The sequence below is a fragment of the Xenopus tropicalis genome, chromosome 5 (assembly GCF_000004195.4).
Source record: "Xenopus tropicalis strain Nigerian chromosome 5, UCB_Xtro_10.0, whole genome shotgun sequence".
Taxonomy (NCBI): domain Eukaryota; kingdom Metazoa; phylum Chordata; class Amphibia; order Anura; family Pipidae; genus Xenopus; species Xenopus tropicalis.
In genome coordinates this window covers 16,275,151-16,292,821 of record NC_030681.2, presented here as the reverse complement: position 1 = coordinate 16,292,821, position 17,671 = coordinate 16,275,151, and positions in this window count along the sequence as shown.

Genomic DNA, 17,671 nt, shown 5'->3' with positions numbered 1-17,671 from the left:
GCGAAACGGGACAGATTCGTTTATTACTAGAGATGAGTCTATGAGGCTTCTAGAGGGGGCACTCATAGCTTTTTATGTAACTGGGCAACTAACTTTCCATGGAGAGAATAAACACATTAAATAATTAATTGAAGCTGGACATTATTCAGGCTTTATTCCCAGAATTAATACCATCCTAGACCAATCTCTGTACCATGCCTTTCCAGTAATTCATGGCCCCAAAAACATATGACAGAAATGATTGGTTAGCCAATCCCAATAACACTTGTTGTCCTCCAGGAATAATAAAATAAGAAAACTGTTAAAATGAAAATTGGATCAATATTTTTAACAGCTGCGTCAGCCTTCTGCCCTATAGCAAGGACTATGTGACCTTACCACAAATTAGTGCCTGGAAATGCCTCAGACTTCATAGCCCTAAGGGGCATCATCTGGTCCAACCTGCTTTTCATTCAGAAACACTGCTTGGGAATGTGGGGCAGAAAACTTTATTTATATGAAATTCAGTTCGCTTATGGCAGCCCAATGATCTCAATCTTTATCCATGTACTATGGCTATCAGCCAGTTGAAGGACCACACATGTTGGAACATCTTATCTGCTAAAGGTCCCCATACACGGGCCGATTCTAGCTGCCGATATGGGTCCCTTAGACCGATTCGGCAGCTAATCAGCCCATGTATGGACAGGGCCAAACGATCGAATTAGCCTACACGTTCCCCGATATCGCCCACACGTAGGTGGGGATATCAGGTGAAGATCCGCTCACTTCGCGACCTCACCAAGCGAGCGAATCTTCACGTGTATGGGGACCTTAATCGCTATTATGCCATATATGTACCGTATATTGGCAGATGAGGGAAATAGAGTTGCAGATGCTTTTTATTTCTTCCTGTTCTGATTGTTAATGCCGTCTGTCCAAAGGATCATTAGAATAGAAAGGCAGTTATATAGTGTATGGACCCTAAAGGTGGTCATACAAGTAAAGATCTTCTTGTTTGAGAAAATGAAGTGATTCTAATTTACCAATATATTTAACCATATTATTAAGCTACATGTGCAGTCCTTTCCGTTCACTCTAATGGAGTGTCTAAGTGTCCCATATCTCCACATCCACCTCCCCAACAGGCTACTCATTTGTCTCTCTAGTGCACAATAAGCCAACTGTATATGCTTCTGTGATGGCCGTATCCCTTTCTCTAGGTCACAGCCCTGAAAGGCTATCTCAGGCCCTATGAATGACTTTTCTTCCTCAGTTTCCTATAACAGACTTGGGGAAAAGATTGTGATACCTTTTAATGGAACCTAGAGATGAAGGAAGGAATTGCATTGCAGAAGCTTTTAGAGCTACAGTGTCACCTTCATAACCTTGGGAATATCTTGCTTCAGGTCTATGCCTGTGACATTCAATCTGGGGGCAGATTTACTCTAAACGCTAACATTTCTCATTTTTTTATTTTAAAATTTGAATAAACTAGAGTCCACTAAAGTCAAATATCCAAGAGAGCAAAAGAAAGCTCATCCAAGGAAGAGAAAGGAAATTTGCCTTTGACTTGTACATGATCTCGGCAAGTTTTAGCTGTTGAATTGTCTGATTCAAATTTTAAGCTTTTTGGATGCATAGTAAGTCTTGGAAAAGTTGCAACTTTTTTGTGTGTGCATATTGTAGCTTTAAAAAACGAAATGAAGTGTCACCAGATATCTAGTGATGAGCTAATCTGTCCCTTTTCGCTTCACCATAAAATTAGCGAAACGGCAAGAAAATTAGCGAAACGCATTTGTTGTGTGATTTTTTTTGTCGCCAACAGGGCCGGATTTCTCATTTGGGTGCCCCGAGGCCGCCCCCCTTTTGCCGCCCACCTCAGCACCCAGCTTCGCGCATGCGCACCGCACGCAATCCCCCCCGCCCCCGTCGCGCATGCGCGCCACTTAGTTCATTCACTTTTCGGAGCTGTGGGGAGAGGGCGCGCTAAAGTTTCTGCGCGTCCTCTCCCCATTACTCCTCATGGGGGCAAATTATTTTGGTGTGGCTGGGCGGCATGCCGCCTCTAAATTTCTGCCGCCCTAGGCCCGGGCCTTTGTGGCCTCGCCACAAATCCGGGCCTGGTCGCCAACATCTTTTTTTATCGCCCGCGTCTATATTTTTGTCGCCCTCACTTTTTTGATGCGACCAATTTTGACATGACCGCCCCAATTTTGACACAACTGTGCCATTTTTGATGCGACCATGCCTTTTTTTTTACGCAATGCGCCCAATTTGACATGCGACAAACACATTTTTCCGTGGCAAATTTTCACGGAAGTATCGCAAAACAATTTGCCAATGGCGAAATGCGAAAATTCGCTGTGAATCCATACCTGCCGAAAAAATTCGCTCATCACTACAGATATCTGTTGTGGAATTCATTAGTGAGATGGTACTCTTGTACTGGATAAATAAGGTACTACTGTCTAGTACAGGTATGAGATCCCTTATCCGGAAACCCATTATCCAGAAAGCTCCGAATTACGGAAAGCCCGTCTCCCATAGACTCCATATTAATCAAATAATTCAGAATTTTAAGACTGATTTCCCTTTTCTCTGTAATAATAAAACAGAACCTGTACTTGATCCCAACTAAGATATAATTACCCCTTATTGGGGCAGAACAGCCCTATTGGGTTTATTTCATGGTTAAATGATTCCCTTTTCTCTGTAATAATAAAACAGTACCTGTACTTGATCCCAACTAAGATATAATTACCCCTTATTGGGGGCAGAACAGCCCTATTGGGTTTATTTAATGGTTAAATGATTCCCTTTTCTCTGTAATAATAAAACAGAACCTGTACTTGATCCCAACTAAGATATAATTACCCCTTATTGGGGCAGAACAGCCCTATTGGGTTTATTTCATGGTTAAATGATTCCCTTTTCTCTGTAATAATAAAACAGTACTTGTACTTGATCCCAACTAAGATATAATTACCCCTTATTAGGGGCAGAACAGCCCTATTGGGTTTATTTAATGGTTAAATGATTCCCTTTTCTCTGTAATAATAAAACAGTACCTGTACTTGATCCCAACTAAGATATAATTACCCCTTATTGGGGGCAGAACAGTCCTATTGGGTTTATTTAATGGTTAAATGATTCCCTTTTCTCTGTAATAATAAAACAGTACCTGTACTTGATCCCAACTAAGATATAATTACCCCTTATTGGGGCAGAACAGCCCTATTGGGTTTATTTAATGGTTAAATGATTCCCTTTTCTCTGTAATAATAAAACAGTACCTTGTAATTGATCCCACCTAAGAAATAAATCATCTTTATTGGATGCAAAACAATCCTATTGGGTTTAATTAATATTTTATTTATTTTTTAGTAGACTTAAGGTATGGAGATCCAAATTACAGAAAGACCCCTTATCCAGAATACCCTTGGTCCCGAGCATTCTGGATAACGGGTCCTATACCTGTATAGTGAGTTTGATGCCCCAATATAGAAGACATCTGGTGAATCCGAGCCTAGTGGCCAAATAATGTGGAAGACTCTTGGCTCTTTACAGAATACAGAAAATTATCTTATATGTCACTCCTAGATAGTGGCTCAGGAAAATAAAACAAAAACACTAAAACTGAAATCACTCAGTTCACCACTTGGGTGTTAAATTGTTGTAGCAAGGGAATATCATGATTCTCTTTGTTAATGGCCATGTTTTCTTATCAGTATACATCCAGCTTTTTAAGTGCCCATTAAATTATGTTGAAAAAGCAAAGGCCTGTGGTCTATTCTGTTTTATCAGGGGCATTCATATCACACTAATGGACAGGAAGTACCTTGGGCCACCACTGGAATGCAGGACACGCAGTAAACAGGACCCCTGTGTCTAGAAAGAAAATACACAGGAACAGGGAATCATTATACCAAGCGTATGCTGAACAATCTGATATCCCCTTCTGTTGGTCACTGCGGAGCGGAGGTACATTTCAATAAGGTAATGGAAAAGGTTCTTAAGAACTGAACTGAACTGAAGAAGGTAAAATGTTTTCAAAGTTAATTCCAAAGGTATAAGTTAACACAGATTAGAAGTGCATGTTAAAGGTTGGTGGGAACCCTTTTATAGGAAAAGGAATATGCCGTAGAGCTTCTCCAACTAAGTTTCCAGCTTAAATAGGCTTGATGGGTTTGAATAACAAATATCCTTGAAACGACTGAACTCTTTTTTGAGAAGTTTTGAGAAGGTTTGAGAAGGTCGGTCAGTTTCAGTTTCAATGAGGCAACACAAAATGGGGCAGGTATTATGTCTTATGTGAAGGTTCTCATCCAGGTCATGGTATATCTGTAGTGATAAGTCAAATCAACTGGACTTGTGTTTTATCTTGAAGATGTTTTCTCAATTCAGAAAGCTAGTGATAAGCTAGTGATGAGTGAATTTTTTCACTAGGCGTGGATTCACTGCCATATTCCGCATTTCACCATTGGCGAATCCTTTAGTGAAACCACCGGTCATGGTAAAAAAAAGTTCCAGTTGTCTAAAAAAAAAAGTCACAGTTGTGTCGAAAAAGTTGTGTGGTAGCTGCATATCACTTTTTATGATGTTTTGTACAATTTTCAGCAGTTTTGCAATTTTTTCGATGAAGTGAAATGGGACAGATTTGCTCATCACTACATAAAGTCTGTTGGATGACTGGCAAATGTCTTCAAGAAAACCACATTAAGTACAGTTGATCTGACTTATCACTACATATATGGTGCAGGCAATAATTGTTATAGCCTGAATGCAAATCATAATATCATATTATATTATTATTATTACTACTTACTACAATAATAATAATAATAATAATAATACGTATGACACATATTTCTAAAGCTTCAATGAATTCTGCAGCATTGTACAATTAATGGGCGTATACATAAAACATACAAAAACAACCAAAATCCAATAAAGAGGTAAAGAAGGCTCTGGCCAAAAGAGATTACAATATAATATAATAATATGTTGAACTCATCATCAAACTATTGCGTTGAAGTAGATTCATTTTCAAATATGATTTTTTTCAAAATTCGATCACAAACAAAGATTAAACCTTGAGTTCTTTTTTCACATTTTTTTCTTGCATGGGTTACATGGGCTTATCGTATAGGCTAAAGCTCACCTACCTTTGTTTGCTTTTATCTGTATGAGGCAGTCTCCTCAACCTTAATGAATTGTTTTAGAATAATTATGGAAACCTTTGAACCAGAAAAACTTTATTTTCATGTAATTGTTTTTTTTTTTTTAGCAATTCTAAAAATTAAATAGCTTGAATGTTAAAAATGCCAGTACAGGTCAGTACAGGTATGGGACCCATTATCCAGAATGGTCAGACCTGGGGGTCTACTAAAAAATAATTTAAATATGGAGTCTATGGGAGATGGACTTTCCGTAATTCAGAACTTTCTGGATAACGGGTTTACGGATAAGGGATCCCATACCTGTAATATGAAAATTCACAGTTCAATTGCAGACATTTAGGGATGAGGTGGAAACATTTGACACAAACCAGTTCACCAAAGGCAAAGCTTTTTGCAAATTTGCTGCAAATATTTTTGGCAAATATTCACCTAGGCAGTGGAAGAAGGAGATGAAGGATCACATCTCCTGCTTCTGCTCATTTCTGTCTGTAAAGCCTGTGCCAAGCAGGAGATCTCTGTTCTGGAGTATGGGTAATGGGGTACTATGGGTAGACTTGTCTTTTCAGAAAAAGAAAAAATACTTAGCTTATTGGCCAACTGGTATATGTAACAATGCAAGCTTTCAAGAAAAAAATGACATCTCTTCATTAGCCATGATTGGTGATGAGTAGTGATGAGCGGATTTTTTTCCAGGCATGGATTCGCAGAGAATTTCCGCATTTTGCCGTTGGCGAATTTTTTCGCGAAACTTCCATGAAAATTCGCCGCAGAAAAATTTGTTGCACAGAAATGTTTTTGTTGCACGTCAAATTGGGCATGGACGCGGTGGCGTAAATAAAAAGGGCGCAGTCGCATAAAAAAAGGCTCGGTCGCATCAAAATTGGGCGCCCGACAAAAAATAGACGCGGGCGACAAAAAAGATGTGAGCGGCAAAAGAAAAAACCGTGTGACAAATGCGTTTTGCAAATTTTTTTGCCGTTTTGTGAATTTTATTGCGAATGGAAACAGGGCAGATTCGCTCATTACTAGTGATGAGCGCATTTTGCCATTGGCACATTTTTGTGATGAAGTTGCGTTTGCATCAAAAAAAGTTGAGGTTGTGTCAAAAAAGTCACAGTTGCGCCAAATAAGCTTCGGTTGCAGCAAAAAAGTTTCAGGCGTGCAAACAAAAAATCATGCATGTCAAACAAGTTGTGCCATAGCTGCATTTTGTGCATTTTTCGTCGAAATGAGACAGATTCACTCGTCAGCAGCCATGACTAGAGATGTAGCGAACTGTTCGCCGGCGAACTAATTCGCGCGAACATTGGGTGTTCGCGAACGTGCAAGTTCGCGAACTTTCCGCGTATGTTCGCAATTTGGGTTCGCCGCGTTTTTTGCTCGCTGCGTTTTTTCTCAGCCTAAAAAAAACGCCGCACAACCACACATGGCGTTTTTCAACCTAGTACTGGTGTAAGCAAATCCCGTTTTCATGGTGCCAATAGCGCGAAATAGCAGAAACCGCCGCGTATTTCCGCTAGGTCTGCCCGTTTTTACGCAACGCTTTTTCAACAAAGTATTTTTTAGAGAAATTTTTGCCCTTGATCCCCCTCCTGCATGCCCCTGTCCAGGTCGTGGCACCCTTTAAACAAATTTAGTTTTCAGTTTTCTGGCCAGAAATGGCTTTTCTAAGGTTTTAAAGTTCGCCTTCCCATTGAAGTCTATGGGGTTCGCAAAGTTCGCGAGTATTCGCGCTTTTTGGCGTAAGTTCGCGAACGCGTTTTTTTTTTAGGTTCGCTACATCCCTAGCCATGACGTAACATACAAGTCTACTATCCCTCACTTATCTTGGGCCTTAGATACCTTGAAATTGCCTTATACATTTTTATTACCACCCATTAATTTAATTGTATAAAGTTTATATAAAGTATAAGTAAAGTGCATTATCCAGTAACCACGAGTAGAACTTCCTTCCATATTCGGCACTTCCTTCAGTTAATGCCTTATCGAACATGTGGTTCTGTATAGGAGATTTTCCACATGCGAAGATCATACAATCATATCCAACAGCTCATTAATTTCCTTCCCTCTCGCAAGCACTTGACAAGATGAAAGCTTGGAAATACGGAGAAATGATACGGCACTTTGTGTTGTGTAGATATACGACATCTGTTTCCAGCCCCTTGGCTGTTAAATCGACAGTTTTTTGGTTTTATGTGAAACGTTCCTTTTATTTTGTAACTTAACTGCTTCGGTAACGCATATATCCCGTAGAGTTTCAGTTCTCGGCTTTGATTGACTGAACGTTCTTCGGTTTCCTTCCCTCTGGGGGAGACCTGTCGGGACGGAGAAAGCAGGAGTAACCTTTCAAGGTAGGGGGAAAGGGAAAAGCCCACATCTTTATGGGAAACCACAAGTATCGACCTTATTGTGCGTTAGCTCTGAAGCCATGGTCTAACCCACATTGTGCAGGTGTTGTTATGCACATGTTGTACTTTATTAATACACTATATTTCCTATCCAATACCATTGTAAGTAAGAGTTTATTAACCTTCACACCTACTTTAAACATATCTTAAACACCTGCATAATTCAGGTTATTCATAGTGGCAGTGGTACAGGGCTGCAAGGGATGCTGGGCTGAAAGCACTCCCATAGCAGAGGTACTATTTGTTTAATCACCTTAGAGCAGGGCTGTCCAACTGGAGGCCCAAAGGCCAGATGTGACCCTCCAAAGGATTTTTATAGCTCCCAGTCGGCTCAAAAGCTCCATAGACTTGACGAATTACGAGTACGATTTGCGACAATTCGCATTAAATACGAAAATTTCTGATGTGCGTTAAAGGAGAAGGAAAGGCTAATAAAGAGTTAATCTCAAGCTGCAGGCATACCTTCAGTTCTTTCAATAGTGCCCTTAAGTCTCCCCATATTTCAGATGACCAGAAGCCAAACAGGAAGAAAAAACACTGAGCTGTGTAAAGAAAGTTCCCATAATGCCTCACTCCTGCACCAAGACCCAGACCGGTGTACATGCTCAGTGTGTAAGACTATGAGTCAGCTTCCTGCTGATTGGCTCAGATCCACATTCCTAAGGGGGGAAGTGAGTTCTTAGCATTCTTGAGGGAGCGGGGGAGCAGGAGAGGGGATAGAGGAGAGAGCTGTGTGTCTCTGGCACAGGAAAACAGGCACAAGAAATCTTTTGACAGAGAACTCAGTGCAGCGTTTCTGTGAGTGCTTATGGTTGTATTTACAAAGACCTTTCTGATAAAGCTTACTTAATTTTTAACTTCCATTCTCCTTTAAAGTGCTTCCGATCCGAAAGTTACGCAATTTCCGGATCCGAATGATCGTAAACGGCGCAAAAAACTTTCTAACTTTGAACCTTCAGTGCATTGTTTTGGAAGCCTTCCCATAGGACTCAATGGCACTCTGCAGCTCCAACCCGGCCCAAGGAAAGCCTCCCATAGGGCTCAATGGCACTCTGCAGCTCCAACCTGGCCCAAGGAAAGCCTCCCATAGGGCTCAATGGCACTCTGCAGCTCCAACCCGACCCAAGGAAAGTCTCCCATAGGGCTCAATGGCACTCTGCAGCTCCAACCCAGCCCAAGGAAAGTCTCCCATAGGGCTCAATGGCACTCTGCAGCTCCAACCCGGCCCAAGGAAAGTCTCCCATAGGGCTCAATGGCACTCTGCAGCTCCAACCTGGCCCAAGGAAAGTCTCCCATAGGGCTCAATGGCACTCTGCAGCTCCAACCAGGCCCAAGGAAAGTCTCTCATAGGGCTCAATGGCACTCTGCAGCTCCAACCTGGCCCAAGGAAAGTCTCCCATAGGGCTCAATGGCACTCTGCAGCTCCAACCCGGCCCAAGGAAAGTCTCCCATAGGGCTCAATGGCACTCTGCAGCTCCAACCCGGCCAAAGGAAAGTCTCTCATAGGGCTCAATGGCACTCTGCAGCTCCAACCCGGCCCAAGGAAAGCCTTCCATAGGGCTCAATGGCACTCTGCAGCTCCAACCTGGCCCAAGGAAAGTCTCCCATAGGGCTCAATGGCACTCTGCAGCTCCAACCCGGCCCAAGGAAAGTCTCCCATAGGGCTCAATGGCACTCTGCAGCTCCAACCTGGCCCAAGGAAATTCTCCCATAGGGCTCAATGGCACTCTGCAGCTCAGACCCGGCCCAAGGAAAGTCTCCCATAGGGCTCAATGGCACTATGCAGCTCCAACCCGGCCCAAGGAAAGCCTCCCATAGGGCTCAATAGCACTCTGCAGCTCCAACCCAGCCCAAGGAAAGTCTCCCATAGGGCTCAATAGCACTCTGCAGCTCCAACCCAGCCCAAGGAAAGTCTCCCATAGGGCTCAATGGCACTCTGCAGCTCCAACCCGGCCCAAGGAAAGCCTCCCATAGGGCTCAATGGCACTCTGCAGCTCCAACCCGGCCCAAGGAAAGTCTCCCATAGGGCTCAATGGCACTCTGCAGCTCCAACCCGGCCCAATGAAAGTCTCCCATAGGCCTCAATGGCACTCTGCAGCTCCAACCCGGCCCAATGAAAGTCTCCCATAGGGCTCAATGGCACTCTGCAGCTCCAACCCGGCCCAATGAAAGTCTCCCATAGGGCTCAATGGCACTCTGCAGCTCCAACCCGGCCCAAGGAAAGTCTCCCATAGGGCTCAATGGCACTCTGCAGCTCCAACCCGGCCCAAGGAAAGTCTCCCATAGGGCTCAATGGCACTCTGCAGCTCCAACCCGGCCCAAGGAAAGTCTGCCATAGGGCTCAATGGCACTCTGCAGCTCCAACCCGGCCCAAGGAAAGTCTGCCATAGGGCTCAATGGCACTCTGCAGCTCCAACCCGGCCCAAGGAAAGTCTGCCATAGGGCTCAATGGCACTCTGCAGCTCCAACCCGGCCCAAGGAAAGCCTCCCATAGGGCTCAATGGCACTCTGCAGCGCCAACCCGGCCCAAGGAAAGTCTCCCATAGGGCTCAATGGCACTCTACAGCTCCAACCTGGCCCAAGGAAAGCCTCCCATAGGGCTCAATGGCACTCTGCAGCTCCAACCCGGCCCAAGGAAAGTCTCCCATAGGGCTCAATGGCACTCTGCAGCTCCAACCCGGCCCGAGGAAAGTCTCCCATAGGGCTCAATGGCACTCTGCAGCTCCAACCCGGCCCGAGGAAAGTCTCCCATAGGGCTCAATGGCACTCTGCAGCTCCAACCCGGCCCGAGGAAAGTCTCCCATAGGGCTCAATGGCACTCTGCAGCTCCAACCCAGCCCGAGGAAAGCCTCCCATAGGGCTCAATGGCACTCTGCAGCTCCAACCCGGCCCAAGGAAAGTCTCCCATAGGGCTCAATGGCACTCTGCAGCTCCAACCCGGCCCAAGGAAAGTCTCCCATAGGGCTCAATGGCACTCTGCAGCTCCAACCCGGCCCAGAGGGCTCAATGGCACTCTGCAGCTCCAACCCGGCCCAAGGAAAGTCTCCCATAGGGCTCAATGGCACTCTGCAGCTCCAACCTGGCCCAAGGAAAGTCTCCCATAGGCCTCAATGGCACTCTGCAGCTCCAACCCGGCCCAATGAAAGTCTCCCATAGGGCTCAATGGCACTCTGCAGCTCCAACCTGGCCCAAGGAAAGTCACCATACCGGAGCTTGAATGAATCAGAAACTTTCGTACTCGTTGCGACAAATACGATTTTGCAGCTCCAACCCGGCCCAAGGAAAGTCTCCCATAGGGCTCAATGGCACTCTGCAGCTCCAACCCGGCCCAAGGAAAGTCTCTCATAGGGCTCAATGGCACTTTGCAGCTCCAACCCGGCCCAAGGAAATTCTCCCATAGGGCTCAATGGCACTCTGCAGCTCCAACCCGGCCCAAGGAAAGTCTCCCATAGGGCTCAATGGCACTCTGCAGCTCCAACCCGGCCCAAGGAAAGTCTCCCATAGGGCTCAATGACACTCTGCAGCTCCAACCCGGCCCAAGGAAAGTCTGCCATAGGGCTCAATGGCACTCTGCAGCTCCAACCCGGCCCAAGGAAAGTCTGCCATAGGGCTCAATGGCACTCTGCAGCTCCAACCCGGCCCAAGGAAAGTCTGCCATAGGGCTCAATGGCACTCTGCAGCTCCAACCCGGCCCAAGGAAAGCCTCCCATAGGGCTCAATGGCACTCTGCAGCGCCAACCCGGCCCAAGGAAAGTCTCCCATAGGGCTCAATGGCACTCTACAGCTCCAACCTGGCCCAAGGAAAGCCTCCCATAGGGCTCAATGGCACTCTGCAGCTCCAACCCGGCCCAAGGAAAGTCTCCCATAGGGCTCAATGGCACTCTGCAGCTCCAACCCGGCCCGAGGAAAGTCTCCCATAGGGCTCAATAGCACTCTGCAGCTCCAACCCAGCCCAAGGAAAGTCTCCCATAGGGCTCAATAGCACTCTGCAGCTCCAACCCGGCCCAAGGAAAGTCTCCCATAGGGCTCAATGGCACTCTGCAGCTCCAACCCGGCCCAAGGAAAGCCTCCCATAGGGCTCAATGGCACTCTGCAGCTCCAACCCGGCCCAAGGAAAGTCTCCCATAGGGCTCAATGGCACTCTGCAGCTCAGACCCGGCCCAAGGAAAGTCTCCCATAGGGCTCAATGGCACTCTGCAGCTCCAACCCGGCCCAAGGAAAGTCTCCCATAGAGCTCAATGGCACTCTGCAGCTCCAACCCGGCCCAATGAAAGTCTCCCATAGGCCTCAATGGCACTCTGCAGCTCCAACCCGGCCCAATGAAAGTCTCCCATAGGGCTCAATGGCACTCTGCAGCTCCAACCCGGCCCAATGAAAGTCTCCCATAGGGCTCAATGGCACTCTGCAGCTCCAACCCGGCCCAAGGAAAGTCTCCCATAGGGCTCAATGGAACTCTGCAGCTCCAACCCGGCCCAAGGAAAGTCTCCCATAGGGCTCAATGACACTCTGCAGCTCCAACCCGGCCCAAGGAAAGTCTGCCATAGGGCTCAATGGCACTCTGCAGCTCCAACCCGGCCCAAGGAAAGTCTGCCATAGGGCTCAATGGCACTCTGCAGCTCCAACCCGGCCCAAGGAAAGTCTGCCATAGGGCTCAATGGCACTCTGCAGCTCCAACCCGGCCCAAGGAAAGCCTCCCATAGGGCTCAATGGCACTCTGCAGCGCCAACCCGGCCCAAGGAAAGTCTCCCATAGGGCTCAATGGCACTCTACAGCTCCAACCTGGCCCAAGGAAAGCCTCCCATAGGGCTCAATGGCACTCTGCAGCTCCAACCCGGCCCAAGGAAAGTCTCCCATAGGGCTCAATGGCACTCTGCAGCTCCAACCCGGCCCGAGGAAAGTCTCCCATAGGGCTCAATGGCACTCTGCAGCTCCAACCCGGCCCGAGGAAAGTCTCCCATAGGGCTCAATGGCACTCTGCAGCTCCAACCCGGCCCGAGGAAAGTCTCCCATAGGGCTCAATGGCACTCTGCAGCTCCAACCCGGCCCGAGGAAAGTCTCCCATAGGGCTCAATGGCACTCTGCAGCTCCAACCCGGCCCGAGGAAAGCCTCCCATAGGGCTCAATGGCACTCTGCAGCTCCAACCCGGCCCAAGGAAAGTCTCCCATAGGGCTCAATGGCACTCTGCAGCTCCAACCCGGCCCAAGGAAAGTCTCCCATAGGGCTCAATGGCACTCTGCAGCTCCAACCCGGCCCAGAGGGCTCAATGGCACTCTGCAGCTCCAACCCGGCCCAAGGAAAGTCTCCCATAGGGCTCAATGGCACTCTGCAGCTCCAACCTGGCCCAAGGAAAGTCTCCCATAGGCCTCAATGGCACTCTGCAGCTCCAACCCGGCCCAATGAAAGTCTCCCATAGGGCTCAATGGCACTCTGCAGCTCCAACCTGGCCCAAGGAAAGTCACCATACCGGAGCTTGAATGAATCAGAAACTTTCGTACTCGTTGCGACAAATACGATTTTGCAGCTCCAACCCGGCCCAAGGAAAGTCTCCCATAGGGCTCAATGGCACTCTGCAGCTCCAACCCGGCCCAAGGAAAGTCTCTCATAGGGCTCAATGGCACTTTGCAGCTCCAACCCGGCCCAAGGAAAGCCTCCCATAGGGCTCAATAGCACTCTGCAGCTCCAACCCAGCCCAAGGAAAGTCTCCCATAGGGCTCAATGGCACTCTGCAGCTCCAACCCGGCCCAAGGAAAGCCTCCCATAGGGCTCAATGGCACTCTGCAGCTCCAACCCGGCCCAAGGAAAGTCTCCCATAGGGCTCAATGGCACTCTGCAGCTCCAACCCGGCCCAATGAAAGTCTCCCATAGGCCTCAATGGCACTCTGCAGCTCCAACCCGGCCCAATGAAAGTCTCCCATAGGGCTCAATGGCACTCTGCAGCTCCAACCCGGCCCAATGAAAGTCTCCCATAGGGCTCAATGGCACTCTGCAGCTCCAACCCGGCCCAAGGAAAGTCTCCCATAGGGCTCAATGGCACTCTGCAGCTCCAACCCGGCCCAAGGAAAGTCTCCCATAGGGCTCAATGACACTCTGCAGCTCCAACCCGGCCCAAGGAAAGTCTGCCATAGGGCTCAATGGCACTCTGCAGCTCCAACCCGGCCCAAGGAAAGTCTGCCATAGGGCTCAATGGCACTCTGCAGCTCCAACCCGGCCCAAGGAAAGTCTGCCATAGGGCTCAATGGCACTCTGCAGCTCCAACCCGGCCCAAGGAAAGCCTCCCATAGGGCTCAATGGCACTCTGCAGCGCCAACCCGGCCCAAGGAAAGTCTCCCATAGGGCTCAATGGCACTCTACAGCTCCAACCTGGCCCAAGGAAAGCCTCCCATAGGGCTCAATGGCACTCTGCAGCTCCAACCCGGCCCAAGGAAAGTCTCCCATAGGGCTCAATGGCACTCTGCAGCTCCAACCCGGCCCGAGGAAAGTCTCCCATAGGGCTCAATGGCACTCTGCAGCTCCAACCCGGCCCGAGGAAAGTCTCCCATAGGGCTCAATGGCACTCTGCAGCTCCAACCCGGCCCGAGGAAAGTCTCCCATAGGGCTCAATGGCACTCTGCAGCTCCAACCCAGCCCGAGGAAAGCCTCCCATAGGGCTCAATGGCACTCTGCAGCTCCAACCCGGCCCAAGGAAAGTCTCCCATAGGGCTCAATGGCACTCTGCAGCTCCAACCCGGCCCAAGGAAAGTCTCCCATAGGGCTCAATGGCACTCTGCAGCTCCAACCCGGCCCAGAGGGCTCAATGGCACTCTGCAGCTCCAACCCGGCCCAAGGAAAGTCTCCCATAGGGCTCAATGGCACTCTGCAGCTCCAACCTGGCCCAAGGAAAGTCTCCCATAGGCCTCAATGGCACTCTGCAGCTCCAACCCGGCCCAATGAAAGTCTCCCATAGGGCTCAATGGCACTCTGCAGCTCCAACCTGGCCCAAGGAAAGTCACCATACCGGAGCTTGAATGAATCAGAAACTTTCGTACTCGTTGCGACAAATACGATTTTGCAGCTCCAACCCGGCCCAAGGAAAGTCTCCCATAGGGCTCAATGGCACTCTGCAGCTCCAACCCGGCCCAAGGAAAGTCTCTCATAGGGCTCAATGGCACTTTGCAGCTCCAACCCGGCCCAAGGAAATTCTCCCATAGGGCTCAATGGCACTCTGCAGCTCCAACCCGGCCCAAGGAAAGTCTCCCATAGGGCTCAATGGCACTCTGCAGCTCCAACCCGGCCCAAGGAAAGTCTCCCATAGGGCTCAATGACACTCTGCAGCTCCAACCCGGCCCAAGGAAAGTCTGCCATAGGGCTCAATGGCACTCTGCAGCTCCAACCCGGCCCAAGGAAAGTCTGCCATAGGGCTCAATGGCACTCTGCAGCTCCAACCCGGCCCAAGGAAAGTCTGCCATAGGGCTCAATGGCACTCTGCAGCTCCAACCCGGCCCAAGGAAAGCCTCCCATAGGGCTCAATGGCACTCTGCAGCGCCAACCCGGCCCAAGGAAAGTCTCCCATAGGGCTCAATGGCACTCTACAGCTCCAACCTGGCCCAAGGAAAGCCTCCCATAGGGCTCAATGGCACTCTGCAGCTCCAACTCGGCCCAAGGAAAGTCTCCCATAGGGCTCAATGGCACTCTGCAGCTCCAACCCGGCCCGAGGAAAGTCTCCCATAGGGCTCAATAGCACTCTGCAGCTCCAACCCAGCCCAAGGAAAGTCTCCCATAGGGCTCAATAGCACTCTGCAGCTCCAACCCGGCCCAAGGAAAGTCTCCCATAGGGCTCAATGGCACTCTGCAGCTCCAACCCGGCCCAAGGAAAGCCTCCCATAGGGCTCAATGGCACTCTGCAGCTCCAACCCGGCCCAAGGAAAGTCTCCCATAGGGCTCAATGGCACTCTGCAGCTCAGACCCGGCCCAAGGAAAGTCTCCCATAGGGCTCAATGGCACTCTGCAGCTCCAACCCGGCCCAAGGAAAGTCTCCCTTAGAGCTCAATGGCACTCTGCAGCTCCAACCCGGCCCAATGAAAGTCTCCCATAGGCCTCAATGGCACTCTGCAGCTCCAACCCGGCCCAATGAAAGTCTCCCATAGGGCTCAATGGCACTCTGCAGCTCCAACCCGGCCCAATGAAAGTCTCCCATAGGGCTCAATGGCACTCTGCAGCTCCAACCCGGCCCAAGGAAAGTCTCCCATAGGGCTCAATGGAACTCTGCAGCTCCAACCCGGCCCAAGGAAAGTCTCCCATAGGGCTCAATGACACTCTGCAGCTCCAACCCGGCCCAAGGAAAGTCTGCCATAGGGCTCAATGGCACTCTGCAGCTCCAACCCGGCCCAAGGAAAGTCTGCCATAGGGCTCAATGGCACTCTGCAGCTCCAACCCGGCCCAAGGAAAGTCTGCCATAGGGCTCAATGGCACTCTGCAGCTCCAACCCGGCCCAAGGAAAGCCTCCCATAGGGCTCAATGGCACTCTGCAGCGCCAACCCGGCCCAAGGAAAGTCTCCCATAGGGCTCAATGGCACTCTGCAGCTCCAACCTGGCCCAAGGAAAGCCTCCCATAGGGCTCAATGTCACTCTGCAGCTCCAACCCGGCCCGAGGAAAGTCTCCCATAGGGCTCAATGGCACTCTGCAGCTCCAACCCGGCCCGAGGAAAGTCTCCCATAGGGCTCAATGGCACTCTGCAGCTCCAACCCGGCCCGAGGAAAGTCTCCCATAGGGCTCAATGGCACTCTGCAGCTCCAACCCGGCCCGAGGAAAGTCTCCCATAGGGCTCAATGGCACTCTGCAGCTCCAACCCGGCCCGAGGAAAGTCTCCCATAGGGCTCAATGGCACTCTGCAGCTCCAACCCGGCCCGAGGAAAGCCTCCCATAGGGCTCAATGGCACTCTGCAGCTCCAACCCGGCCCAAGGAAAGTCTCCCATAGGGCTCAATGGCACTCTGCAGCTCCAACCCGGCCCAAGGAAAGTCTCCCATAGGGCTCAATGGCACTCTGCAGCTCCAACCCGGCCCAGAGGGCTCAATGGCACTCTGCAGCTCCAACCCGGCCCAAGGAAAGTCTCCCATAGGGCTCAATGGCACTCTGCAGCTCCAACCTGGCCCAAGGAAAGTCTCCCATAGGCCTCAATGGCACTCTGCAGCTCCAACCCGGCCCAATGAAAGTCTCCCATAGGGCTCAATGGCACTCTGCAGCTCCAACCTGGCCCAAGGAAAGTCACCATACCGGAGCTTGAATGAATCAGAAACTTTCGTACTCGTTGCGACAAATACGATTTTGCAGCTCCAACCCGGCCCAAGGAAAGTCTCCCATAGGGCTCAATGGCACTCTGCAGCTCCAACCCGGCCCAAGGAAAGTCTCTCATAGGGCTCAATGGCACTTTGCAGCTCCAACCCGGCCCAAGGAAAGCCTCCCATAGGGCTCAATGGCACTCTGCAGCTCCAACCCGGCCCAAGGAAAGTCTCCCATAGGGCTCAATGGCACTCTGTAGCTCCAACCCGGCCCAAGGAAATTCTCCCATAGGGCTCAATGGCACTCTGCAGCTCCAACCCGGCCCAAGGAAAGTCTCCCATAGGGCTCAATGGCACTCTGCAGCTCCAACCCGGCCCAAGGAAAGCCTTCCATAGGGCTCAATGGCACTCTGCAGCTCCAACCTGGCCCAAGGAAAGTCTCCCATAGGGCTCAATGGCACTCTGCAGCTCCAACCCGGCCCAAGGAAAGTCTCCCATAGGGCTCAATGGCACTCTGCAGCTCCAACCTGGCCCAAGGAAATTCTCCCATAGGGCTCAATGGCACTCTGCAGCTCAGACCCGGCCCAAGGAAAGTCTCCCATAGGGCTCAATGGCACTATGCAGCTCCAACCCGGCCCAAGGAAAGCCTCCCATAGGGCTCAATAGCACTCTGCAGCTCCAACCCAGCCCAAGGAAAGTCTCCCATAGGGCTCAATAGCACTCTGCAGCTCCAACCCAGCCCAAGGAAAGTCTCCCATAGGGCTCAATGGCACTCTGCAGCTCCAACCCGGCCCAAGGAAAGCCTCCCATAGGGCTCAATGGCACTCTGCAGCTCCAACCCGG